This window comes from Schistocerca gregaria, chromosome X, assembly GCF_023897955.1.
Source record: "Schistocerca gregaria isolate iqSchGreg1 chromosome X, iqSchGreg1.2, whole genome shotgun sequence".
Taxonomy (NCBI): domain Eukaryota; kingdom Metazoa; phylum Arthropoda; class Insecta; order Orthoptera; family Acrididae; genus Schistocerca; species Schistocerca gregaria.
The window spans coordinates 140,719,965-140,733,549 of NC_064931.1; the positions used below are offsets into that span (position 1 = coordinate 140,719,965).

Consider the following 13,585-nt stretch of genomic DNA (forward strand, 5'->3'; position numbering starts at 1 on the left):
TGGTGCTGTGGTGCTTCTTTTCTTCTCAAATTGTAGCTCACAAATAGTCACGTATTTTGTTGCATGATAAAGGCATCAAACATTTTATCTATTGAGATATGAAATGACTTTTTTTACAAGGGATAGATGTACTTTTTAAATGTCATTTAAGAGCAAGTGAAATGAGAAGTACAGTGACATGGAACACAATATTCACAATATTCTGTTTAGGCATGCAGAGTTTAAGGCGAAACCAATTTGCTGATCTGTCATGACATGTGCTTGCTAAGTACAAAGTCTTTAATTTTACCTTAAGACATTTTGTGTCTTTGTAATATTTCGAATACTTTACAACAGCGTGTAATAACACCAACTTGCCAATTATTTTGTCGTGCATCACTAAAATATTTTTAGTGAGAGGATACATAGCCTCAGTCTCTTTTATTGAAAGATTGTACATTCCTGATCGCAGCCTTGTGGAAAACAAATTGACATAAAGTACCAAATACAATATTCTGTGCTTAGTCTTCAATATCCATAGGTTCTGGAGGACAATAAATCATACTAGATGTTGTTGTAATGTTCAGTTCATAACCAATAAATTAAGTCTACATCACCACCCTGGAAATGTCTTATAATTTAAAATCTGGCTCCTAAAATTCTATCCCACATACGTTCCCTTCTGTCACGATAATTAAAGTGTTAACAATGATTAAATTATGCTCGGTGCAAAATACTCTTTCTCATTTCATTCCTTCCACAAGTCCATGTTCTTCTGTCGTCTCTTCCTATTGCTGCTTCCTAATTCCAATCTCTCATCACATTTTAAATTTTTGTCTCTCTTACTATATGAATAATTTCTTTCACCGCACATTCTTACAATCTATTCATCTGTAGCGTCGGTAGGCATGTACTACCAATGTGGTGGATGGTTGTTGAGTATATGTTTTTCTCGGCTATGATGTTAGTGGTAATTTAGAGACCGAATTGAGTATTATGACTACTTCACTGATTGTTTCTATAACGATGCCAGAGTGGTTAAATTATGTGATCTTAATAAGACAGATTCTGAGGGTTAACTGGCAGACATTTTCAATTATAAATAAAAGCCCACTGCAAGAAAGGTTAAGTACTATCATAGTAAACTGCATTTAGATAGTGCAATACTGAAGGCTTTTATGAGAATCAAGACAAGTTTCAGGAGGAGGAGGGAGGACATTACTGTTTAACGTCCCGTCGACAACGAGGTCATTAGAGACGGATAAGTTTCAGATCTGGGTAGATCAGTTTTCTAAACGTTATCAACTACATAATGAGACAGGGAACATTCATGAATTCTAATCCAACAAATCAGTTGGAGGTGAAATAAGAAAAGATGTATCCTGAAATATGTGAATGAATATATCAAGAAAAGTAACGATTTGGTACACCTTCATCCTAATTCGTCTTTTTTCGTATGGGTTCATGGCATAGTTAACCAAATGCACCGCATGCTTCAGTGGGTTCCCCCCCCCCCCCTCCCATATCTCAGCGCAAGTTCATTTGTTACCGAAAGCGTATGCCGCTTGTGGATGGGAGCGCCAGCTCTGCAAGCCACCGCGTCACTATGGGAAATCCTTGCCGTTGAAGCTGATTCGCTCCTCACCGCCATATAGTGAGACCCGACTTTAAACCCTCGACGAGCGTCCACCTACGAGGAGTGCGGAGCGGGGACCATCAAAGTAAATGTGCAACAGGCCTCAGTGGATATAATATCAGCAACTCTACTGCCGTTGTGGCATCACGATCAACACAAAATTGATAGATCTGTAATGGCTGTTTATAGGCCATTGATTGCTGATGAGATTGTCATATTGCTGGTTGAAAGCATCCACAGGTCGATTTTCGCTTGACACCGTTTTCGCCAAAAACAGCATGGGAAACAACATATGGTGACGCATGTAAGTGATAGTTAATAGATCTTCAGACGGTAAAAGATTTTGATGTGTGTTGTAAGATCGTTTGATATTCTCCAGAATAAAATCAGTTAAGTATTTCTGCTTGAAGGGGGTTCCCCGAAGAATAGAAGATGAGTGCTATCAGAAATCTCAAAGGGAATTTACCAACAAAAGTGAATAAAATCAAATCTGAAGGAAATGAAATACTAAAAGATCTTGCCTCTATCAGTAACTCAGAGCATCATTTACGAACAGAAAAATGCTAAGGCTTGCTATAGAGGAGAGCATCTTAGTTGCTTTACACATAAGGTACATTTCTGAAACGAGAGAAACCATTTACCCCACACAATGTCTCATCAAATTTATTGAAAAGGTGTCCAAAAGTCGTTTGGAATAAATATGTGAGGTCTGTGTAGGATTATATGGAGGATCAAGTAAAACGTATTTCATTATTTTCCTCTACAGCTTTTCCATAACAGGCTATAGGGATTTTTTAAAGAATTTAATCTAGAAATTCTGTGGAGATATCGTCTAGATTAAATTCTTTTAAAAAATATGCATGTCATCTGCTATGGTGCCATCCATCCTAAACAGGGGCACGCCCATGGGTGCCACCCAGCCTCATGAAAGATTACCTGGCCAGTAACCCATTGCTTGGGGTCCCCATGTGCCAGTCATGATGGGAACATACCTCTTGACAAGGGTGTCAGTTCAGAAACCAACAGAGCGACCCTGTGTGTTCAGGGGGCTATCACCACGCTGGATTTTTGGCATACCACCTTATTGGAGAGGAAGAGTGCTAGGGTGGGAAGGAGAAAAATGGAACAGACACCACATTGGGCAACCTTCTGTATACGATCCACATTTCTTAAAAATTTGGAAAAGTGGTGGCAGGTCAAATCCACCAATGTCGACCCTGTATTTTCTAAAGGTGTAGAGACCGCTGGAAGTGATATGGAAAACCTGGGTCCTAAATCATGTACCAGGTCAAAGCAGGGTCTACACAAGAAACTCACAAGAAACTACATCCAGTGGAAAGGCAGAGGGGGGGGGGGGGGGGGGGGAGGATTCTGGAAGTATAGGCCTTGTGGTCGACAAACACACTCACGGAAGAGTTGTGTTCCTGACGTAAACAATTGTGGTCATTCCAAAAACGGTGCACTGCACGTATGCGTGCAGAGGCGGATTCTTCGTCGCTTGGCACAGTGAGTAATGAGAAATATAAATTCTTGGTGGACGCACTGCGCATGATTCGATTTTCAGTCTGGACCTCTTGGGTAGGAAGGAACTAGTCTCCACAGCATAGGTTACGTGCATTGTGTGACAATGATGTGTACTCAATGGGAACGACACAGCTCGCGTTTAGCATTGGGCCTAAAAGTTTTAAGGAATATATGGAAGTGTTGGCACAAGTTGGTGAACGGACCAATGCAATTCTCTAACTTTATTTTGTGGACAATATTCGAGACTGGTGGAACTATTTCCATTGGGGATGAGAGCTGCCAGTGAGAATGTCTAAAGGTGCTCCTGTCATGAAGGTGTTCCCAGCTAAATTGCGCGTATGTACAGTAAAGGTCAATTCGTGGGGTGACATACTAGCACATCAGGAAAATTGCTCTGGGTTAATGTACTATGGACTTTCCGAGGAAATTTATTGTGCTTGGTGTAACCATTGGATGACAGTGAGGGATTAGATATATTTCATTGCGTGGTGCACAGGAGAGCAGTGCATAGTGTGGCTACAGATGGACAGTTTTTGGTTCCTGTGAGTCGAACAATTTTGGCATGAATGAAGTTACTCTAGCGAAAAGCCTAAAATTTGTCGGTTTGAGTGTCTTAGAGGAAGACTATACTGAAGGCCTAGTGCACATCAAGATATCTAGTTCTGTATTAGATGACATTACGCACTTAGAAGATAGGGAAGGCTTGAAAGCCCTATTACTTAAATTTACGGATTTATTCAACATCACCTACAACATAATATTGGATGCCGACAGGAAGCAATCTGGTGCATAAGAAGCCATACAAAGTCCCAAAAAGCATTAACATCCATTGATGGAGCAATCAATCGACCAGCAGTTCACTGTGGGAGATATTGAATATAGTGATAGTCCCTGAGCCGGACGGTGTGGCCGAGCGGTTCTAGGCGCTTCAGTCTGTTTTGATGAGTGGCTACCACTCGCTTGAAGCAATTCCAGAAGACCGGCTGATGACAGACTTTACCACACCAGTACCACAGCATATTTGGACTTAAGAATGCACTGGCTGTGCTGCAGACAGTGTTTCGAGGATTGAGACCTGAAAAATGTGTACCTTAACGACGTAACTATTTTCAAATAACATGGATGAACCTATGAAACAACTGGAACAAGTTCTTAACATACTTCAAGCAGAACGTTTAACACTCAGTGCTGGTATGTGCCAGTTCAGTCCATGGCTAACATCAGCAGCTTGTGACTGCTCCACTGCAGACTACAAAACAGGTACAATCATTCTTAGCCCTTTGTAAGAATCACAGGAAATATGAGTTACTGTGCCAGTTCCCAAGCCACCGACTCGTTTAATGAAAAATGGAGAGTAACGGACAGAGTGCCAAACTGCAGTTGCGAGATTAAAACACGCAGTAATACGTAGTCCTGTGTTGGTATTTCTAACTTCACACGTGAGTTAATGATACTGTGTGATGTGAGCAATCCAGCAGTGTTGAGTCAAACTGTGGGCAACTCGTCATCCAGTAGCTTATGCAGTGAGGTAGTGAAATAAGGCAGAGCATAATTATTCCACAACATAGAAAGAAATGCTATGTTGTTATTTATGGTGTTGCTCATACAAAGAAATGTAAGATAAACTGCCTATTGGCTTCTGTCTCGGGTTCTTCGGCCGACGTTCATCTAATGATTTTTCTGACGTTTCGCCAGCACGAGTGGCTGGCATTGTCAAAGCTTCACCCTCCATTGCCGGTGGTGAACTGGAGCCGAGCTCGCGGCAACAGACTATATGTACCTGGCGCGCCAACGTCCGAGGGCTTCTCCGCGGTCATTTCCGGCGCGGTTCTGCTCTTGCTACCTGCAACGGTCGTTCGCTGCAGTACGGGAAGCCAGGATCCGTTGACCTTAAGGCTTTCCTCTTTCTTGTTGAAACTGTTCGCGTGTTTTTGTATTTCTACAGCTTCTCTGAACAAGCGCGTGTGATAGTGCTTCTCTACAGCCAGAACTTCCGTGTCGGAGAATTTTATTACGTGGCCGGTCTCATTCAGTGCGTGCTCTGCCACGGCCGATTTCTCCACCTGCCCCAACCTGCAATGTCGCTTATGTTCTTTGATCCTGGTGTTGATGGATCGTCCAGGCATTCCGACAAACTTTTCCGCGTGTGCATGGTATGCGGTATATTCCCGACATTGCAAGTGGGTCTCTTTTCTCCTTCGCCGATCTAAGACACTGATCTTCCTTGTCGGTTTGAAAATCGTCTTTACGCCATGTCTGCCCAATATACGGCCGATTCTGTCCGTCACTCTGGGAATGTATGGCAGAAAGGCCGTACCCGACATTTCTTTTTCTGGTTCCTTACTTTGCCGAGTGTTTGGCTATGTTACACTTCTAATATAATTTTTGGAGTACCCATTGCTCCTCAGGACAGTTTCCAGGTGTTGCATTTCTCGTCTGAGGTGTTGCGGCTCACATATTCGTCCTACTCTCGTTATGAGCGTACTAATCATGCCTCTTTTCTGGCTCGGGTGGTGGTTTGACAGTTTGTGCAGGTATCGGTCCGTGTGTGTCGGTTTTCGATACACGCTGTGTCCCAGGTTTTCGCCGTCCCTTGTGCCCTGCACATCTAGAAATGGCAGTTCCTTGTCCTTTACTTCCATGGTAAATGTTATGTTGGCATCGAGGCTGTTCAAGTGTCTTAGGAAGTCACCGAGCTGTTCTTCACCATGGCTGCACACCACGAAAGTATCATCGACGTACCTGTACCACACCTTAGGTTTGCAAGTCGCCGAGTCCAGTGTCTGTGCTTCGAATTGTTCTATGAAGAAGTTGGCCACCACTGGACTGAGAGGACTACCCATGGCGACGCCTTCCAGCTGTTCGTAGAAATCGCCATTCCACGTGAAATAGCTCGTGGTGAGACATGCATGGAAGAGTTCGTAACGAGAGCTGGACGAATATGTCAGCCGCAACACCTCAAACGAGAAATGCAACACCTGGAAACTGTCCTGAGGAGCAATGGGTACTCCAAAAATATTATAATTGTAACAGAGCCAAACACTCGGCAAAGCAAGGAACCAGAAAAAGAAATGTCGGGTACGGCCTTTCTGCCATACATTCCCAGAGTGACGGACAGAATCGGCCGTATATTGCGCAAACATGGCGTAAAGACGATTTTTCAAACCGACAAGGAAGATCAAAGAGTGTCTTAGATCGGCGAAGGAGAAAAGAGACCCACTTGCAATGTCGGGAATATACCGTATACCATGCATATGCGGAAAAGTTTGTCGGAATGCCTGGACGATCCATCAACACCAGGATCAAAGAACATAAGCGACACTGCAGGTTGGGGCAGGTGGAGAAATCGGCCGTGGCAGAGCACGCACTGAATGAGACCGGCCACGTAATAAAATGCTCCGACACGGAAGTTCTGGCTGTAGAGAAGCACTATCACACGCGCTTGTTCAGAGAAGCTGTAGAAATACAAAAACACGCGAACAGTTTCAACAAGAAAGAGGAAAGCCTTAAGGTCAACGGATCCTGGCTTCCCGTACTGCAGCGAACGACCGTTGCAGGTAGCAAGAGCAGAACCGCGCCGGAAATGACCGCGGAGAAGCCCTCGGACGTTGGCGCGCCACGTACATACAGTCTGCGGCCGCGAGCTCTGCTCCAGTTCACTACCGGCAGTAGAGGGTGAAGCTTGGACAATGCCAGCCACTCGTGCTGGTGAAACGTCAGAAAAATCATTAGATGAACGTCGGCCGAAGAACCCGAGACAGAAGCCAATAGGCAGTTTGTCAACAAGTGGCCACGAAAGCCTTAACAATTTTATAAATTTAAGATAGTTATGGATCACACTTCCCTTAAGTGGCTGTTGGGATTAAAACACCATTCCCGTAGGGTGACACTGTGAGCATTGAAGGCGAGTTTGTTATGTGGTGAATAAGCTTGGGAAGAACACAAATGCAGACGCACTAAGCAGAAGTTAGAGCTCTGTAAGCACTACGTAGAAGCCTGTTATAGAGTGGCAGAGGGAATAAGCATTAGGCGTAGACTGGCATTTAGGTCAGCCACTGTGAGACGCACAACGTGTTGCTATGCCGAAGTGCGAAATGCGGACCTTACTTGATGGTTCCCACATCGTTTACGAAGTATTATAACAAGCACGTTACCATTTGGTGGAAAGTCGTGGGGGACGTAGAACAGGTAGGCGCAAAGCTGAGTTTTGGTGGAGAACCAGGAAACAAAATATTTAACAGTATGTTGAAGACTGCACGCCATGTGCGCGAAGAGCAGATCTTAACTACCTGTGTATTCCATTGCGAAGACTGCGAGAAGCATCGAAACTTTTTGATATGATCTGTTTATTTCCCGGACCACTTAACAGGACAGCAGCTGGAAACAAATATACTCTAACAGTAGTATGCGTGAAATGTTCTCATTTCCGAATATGGGTAACCGTCAGCTGTACAATGAAATGACATTTGTACAAGACGTTGACTCGAACCCGTATTCCCGCTTGTCGCGGGCGGTCGCCTTACCATTTTTTTCCTCCACAGTTTTTAGGGATGGACGTTATGACAGATTTCTAATTAACCGTTTAATAATAATTCAGTGTTCTCTTCTGTATTACTGAGACCAGCCAGCCATCTGGCCGAACACGCTGGGCTACCAAGACGGCAGCGATGGGCTATCCGAGCTCGATTCTGAGCCAGAACCAAACCACTTCATGTCGCCAACCATATCACTGCACTCATTTTTATTGAAAGTCGCTTGGCTAGTGTCGGCAGTATTGCATGGCCCATGTTGTTCAGAAATACGATACGCTGTTCCTAATCTTATGAATGCACGTCAGAAGCAATATTGCATCATACCTCTGAACAAAGTGGCTGCAGTATCGTATTCCTGGAGTGATTTTTGTACTGAGCCACAGTCTCATCACATCGAAAATTTTAAGCAGTTGCACATTTAAATGTGTGAAAGAACTATCAGATGATAGTCTTCAGACCAAAACTATGTAGCTGAGGAAAGAGTACTCTTTAGGCTCAGTACGCTACACAGGTTTGAAGTTCACTTCTGACAGCCTTCACAGAGCCTTTGATTTTTGGTGCCTGAAAATGCTCAAAATGTTACAAATGGTGAGAAGATTTTGCACTCAGACTATACATCACAAAGAGTGCACACGTCGTGGTGAAGTAACAGTTATGGGAAGACTGGCTAGTGGGCGTGACATAACCCACGGAAACTGCTCTTTCGACAGTGCGCTAACCTCACTGATATGAACCTGCAGGAGGATCTGCAGCGAATTGACGCATGGTGCACGGAATGGCAATTGAATCTCAATGTAGCGAAGTGTAATGTGATGTAATGCGAATACATAGAAAGATAGGTCCCTTATTTAGCTACAAAGTAGCAGGTCAGCAAGTGGAAGCAGTTAATTCCATAATTATCTGGGAGTACGCATTAGGAGTGATTTAAAATGGAATGATCATATAAAGTTGATAGTCGGTAAAGCAGATGCCAGACAGATTCATTGGAAGAATCCTAAGGAAATGCAATCCGACAAAGGAAGTAGGTTACAGTACGCTTGTTCGCCCAATGCTTGAATACTGCTCAGCGGTGTGGGATCCGCACCAGGTAGGGTTGATAGAAGAGATAGAGAAGATCCAACGGAGAGCAGCGCGCTTCGTTACAGGGTCATTTAGTAATTGCGAAAGCGTTACGGAGATGATAGATAAACTCCAGTGGAAGACTCTGCAGGAGAGACGCTCAGTAGCTCGGTACGGGCTTTTGTTAAAGTTTCGAGAACATACCTTCACCGAAGAGTCAAGCAGTATATTGCTCCCTCCTACGTATATCTCACGAAGAGACCATGAGGATAAAATCAGAGGGATTAGAGCCCACACAGAAGCATACCGACAGTCCTCCTTTCCACGTACAATACGAGACTGGAATAGAAGGGAGAACCGATAGAGGTACTCAGGGTACCCTCCGCCACACACCGTCAGGTGGCTTGCGGAGCACGGATGTAGATGTAGATGTAGATCCTCAGTATTATCGTGTATAACATACTTCATGCTGCATGTAACTGATTTGATTATGTACAGTTCTTCAGGTTAAACTAAAATTTAACGTCAGTGGTTTCATCGTTAATGCCAAATCCAGTCGTTTCGAAACCCAGGCTAACTAAATAAGAATTTTCACTTTTACGGTTAATTCAGAATTTTATAAATGTATTTAAAATTTTGTAGATAAATATCTTAAATGACATGCGTCGTAGATGTAAGGATGAAGTAACATCAAATTCTCATTAATTCATCTTGTCATGTCGTGGATAAACCATCTGACAATTACCGCCATATTACTGGAAATATTCACCTTAACAGAGTTTGGTGACTAATGGAAACAGCGTAAAGTTTTGGCTTACTCTGGGACGTTGAGCGAAATAGAACGAGTGCTATACACCTGCTTTTCACTATCACCCAGTCGTAATGGAGTAACGAACGCTTTTCTTGTCTGTGTGAAATTACAAATTTTAACGTGGACCAGAATAAATTCACACTAAACAGCTTAAAATTCGAGGCATTTTACTGTTCTAAGAACTTCGTGTTACTATAATAAAATACATTGCAGGCAACGAAATACATTTTAGGTTAATTTAATTAATATTACGAAAATAATTATAAAATATACTTAATGAAAATATTCATATTACATTGAATTGTTTTAAAACATTACTTAGTTGTACATATTTTAGTTAGCTTCAAAACATAAAACAAAATAAAATTTTTCATAAAATTTCACTGTTAGACAATATTCACCACTAAAAAGTTTCCGTTTTAACAGTACTAGAAGCAGTCTGGACTGCAGTTCACTAACACACGTGAGAATCCAATATTCGGATCTTGATGTTTCTTCTTATTAGGTTGGTACAGTAGTTCCACATTGGTCCAAGAGGTCCAAGAGGTACGCGTTGCGTAGCGTTGGTAGCTGTCCCCGCAGCTGGAAAGGAAGTGGTTGGAACACGTTCCATTACAGGGCGATGATTTCCCTATATGAAGGAGAAACGGCATCGCCTGCAGCTGCTCGGCCTGTGGTGTTTCTGGCGCTGTAGGAAAGGAGTGGATTAGTGGCGACGTAAGTGTGCGTGCAGCAGGACAATCATTTGCCTAATATTACTAAAAAAATAGTCAAATGGCTCTGAGCACTATGGGACTTAACATCTATGGTCATCAGTCCCCTAGAACTTAGAACTATTTAAACCTAACTAACCTAAGGACAACACACAACAGCCAGTCGTCACGAGGCACAATATTACTACATTAGGACATTAAATCAGGTAGTTCTTTGAAAATATTGGCTGCTAAGGGTGGCTGCTCTCACTGCCTTTCCCAATAGCACTCAGCCACAGACATTTAAATTTAAATACGCATTTCATTCTGCACCAGCACCACGCAAATAATACAAGTAGAAAATTATCTTATTTGTGGATGATCGCTTTAGTGGTTGGAAATTGCGACTGCAGACATACCTGAAAATGTTAATGAACGTTTATCACAAGTTTCGCTATCATCTTGACAAGAACAAATGAGTTTACAACTTATCGCAGTTGTTTAGAAGATGCCTAGGCCAACAGTCATATAGTACACTTTCCTATGAAGCCGAGAAACTTCAAATATGCCTGTAACAGCCATCTAAGCTATAGCACATGTACGACGAGCAAGGTTTTGAATATCCTCACGCGCTCTTACAACACTGTATTAGGCGGCTATTTTGTTATGTGAATCTTTTAATGATGGTAATGAAAGAAGAAACTTTTGTATATATTACGTAAAAACGAAATATATTTTCGGTTCACTTTTAGCTTAACCCTTCTAAGCAGAGTGTCTTAGAAGGCCAGAGAAATAAGAATTTAATTTTATGGTATAAAAATCCACCGAATTCTGAGGTAATATTTACGCAAGAGTCATTTTTACCTTTTGAAAGTGCAAGAAGTTGCGTTTAGTATTTAAGAACTATTTTAGCGAGAAAAAGGTAAATTTCGAACGGTAAAGAACGACTAAGGCGACGTAGTAAGGAGAGAGTATATTAAAAAATCACGCTGTGCTTCTACGTCGTAGCTTAGGTGGCTTTCGTAGCCTGTTTGAGGTGGTTTCCAGGCTTCACTGACCAGAAGTGTCGTGCCAGTTTGTGCCTCTACTTCACCTACAACACTGTGCTACTTTATGGTTACTGTGTATCCCACTGTGGTCTAGTGATACCCACGTGGAAGAGTGCAAACGTTATTCTACACATTTACAAATCGAGGAGTAGGCTGTACACGGATATCGACTATTAATTTTTGAGAAATGCTCTTACATGAAAATTCCAAAGCAGCTGTGCTGCTTCTTGAGAAATGAAATATTAGATGTCTTTTCGTATTAGTCGGGTGAGGGAAACACTATAAACCCCATCCATGTTTGACAGTACACAAGCCCTCGTCTTCAGAACGCTGAGCGAAATGGATCTGGAGTGCCCCTTCTCCGAATCCCGAAAGCTGTGTGCTATTGCGCTCGGCTATCCGGATGGGTCTGAGAAAACTAGCATTTAAACTAATACGCCTGACGTTTTTAGTAGCACAGGACGTTTCTGGTTCTATCCGTAGATTTTGCTATCTACGCAGCGAACAATTTAACTTTTGAACTGCGTTTGTTCGCTGTCGAAGTAGAGAGGCGCCCTTGTCTTTCTCGCGCAACACCTGCATGCTCCCCAGCACGAGGACACGAGGTCTTCAGGAGCCGCAAGTTGACTTCCTTTTCACCCGATTCTTCGCGATTTTCCTGTCTCACTTAAATTTTGTTGCCAGAAAATTATTCATACGCAACAGATCGAATGCTTCTGTCAACTTCCGGCAGTAGACGATGCCGAGTCACTGTAAGGGAGTGCTAGCGTGTTTAACTGTATACTAACATGTGAGGCAAATGAGGATGCTCTGATATTTACAACTAATGTGAAGTTAGTTGAGGTATTTTGCACCAACATCATCAGTTTCCTTCCTGCTGCTTTAATGACAGTAATAATCCATTTGTGTCCAAAGGGGCCACGTTTCAGTTCAGGTTGGATAGAAGGATACAAGAAACGAGAGAGTGTTACGTCAGTAGATCTCCAGAGTTGACCGTTTAAGGCCGTGTTGAGGTTCAGCCGCTGGAGAACTCAAAGCTGAGCATTAAACAGACTGCGTCTTTACCTAATTTGCCGTCCTCGCAAACGTTAACTACAACAGATACGACACAAATCAGTTAACAGTAAAATCAACATTCTTTATTAAATATAACGAAATCAAGGATGCCAAAGATGGCAAGAAGAAACTAGCCGCTGCAATGAACTTTACGACACAAAAAATTAGGATCAAATCGATCTCGAGGGCAAATGGCATTGCCCTAGGGGAAACGTCAACCACAAAATGGTTTAAGGAAGAGCTAAACACAAAAATAACATTTGATGTGAATCACGGATGGAGTGTACAATGTGTCCAATGATCTAGACAGCTGATACTAGCTTAACCTGTGGAAGTACATGTGGAACAAGGAATCTGAAGAAAATGTTCAAAGGGGTGTTGCACCTGTCCCCTAGAGAAAATCTATATGAAGCACGTAATGGGAACTACCCCTCTTGTTCATAAGCCTTTGTAGAAAAATTACTTTGGTGAGCCAACATACTGTAGATGCAGTGACGCAGGCCACAACACGAAGTTGCACAATTTCGAGCAGCGATGACGTTGATTGTGTGTTTAAAAAGCCTGAAGTACTGGATCATCAGTCCCTCCTTATGAGATAAACGTACAAATGTAAAAGTAAAAAATGGCTGCTCCTGCCATGTAAGCAATATAAAGACTGTGATAACGGTCTATCACTATAAACAGAAGGAAATAGAAGGAAACAACCCAAGCATCATCTTGTACAAGAGGGTCTAAGCACGGAACAAAGTTAGGGGGGAATAAAGTAACATGCGGTCGCACTGGGTGTACCCGCCAGAGGGAGACTGCCCCCTCCTCCCCAAAGGTGCCCCTAACACAAAGTGGAGGAGTAGTATAGAATAGTGTAGAATCCACTCTCCTTCAGGTAAATTTAGACTTTGGTAGTGGCTGTCTTGTCATCCGCAAGTACCTGAGGAAATGAGGTAGGCAGATTGAGAGCGTGCCGCAAATCGGCCAGCAGGGGGCACTCAATTGTCAGTAGGCTACCACAGCTGCAGGGGAGGCTCCTCCCGTCGCAGAAGGAATCCGAGGGCGAGTTGCGTGTGGCCAATGCATAGTTGCCACAACACAATGGCATCTTTCCGGGAGGCCTGGAAAGATGTATGCCATGACTTAGTTTATCTATTCGCTCTCAAATTGTTTTGGGTCCTAGTATCCTGCCATTCCAATTCCCTGGGCCTCAAAATATTGCGTTAAATTTGCAATCTTAAGTCTGTTCAGTATTCCGA

The 13,585-nt window shown here is 42.9% G+C and overlaps 1 protein-coding gene across 2 annotated transcripts in view; it reads right to left on the reverse strand.

Annotated features, from left to right (window-relative positions):
• Positions 1-9,691: 9,691 nt before the first annotated feature.
• Positions 9,692-13,585, reverse strand: part of LOC126298760 (protein FAM186A-like) — a 37,045-nt gene continuing 33,151 nt past the window's right edge. The window contains exon 3 of one of the 2 annotated variants that reach the window (XM_049990207.1): positions 9,692-10,229. The gene's annotated coding sequence lies outside the window, so the exon portion shown is untranslated. The remainder of the gene's footprint in view (positions 10,230-13,585) is intronic. The other variant, XM_049990208.1, reaches the window with a different exon arrangement.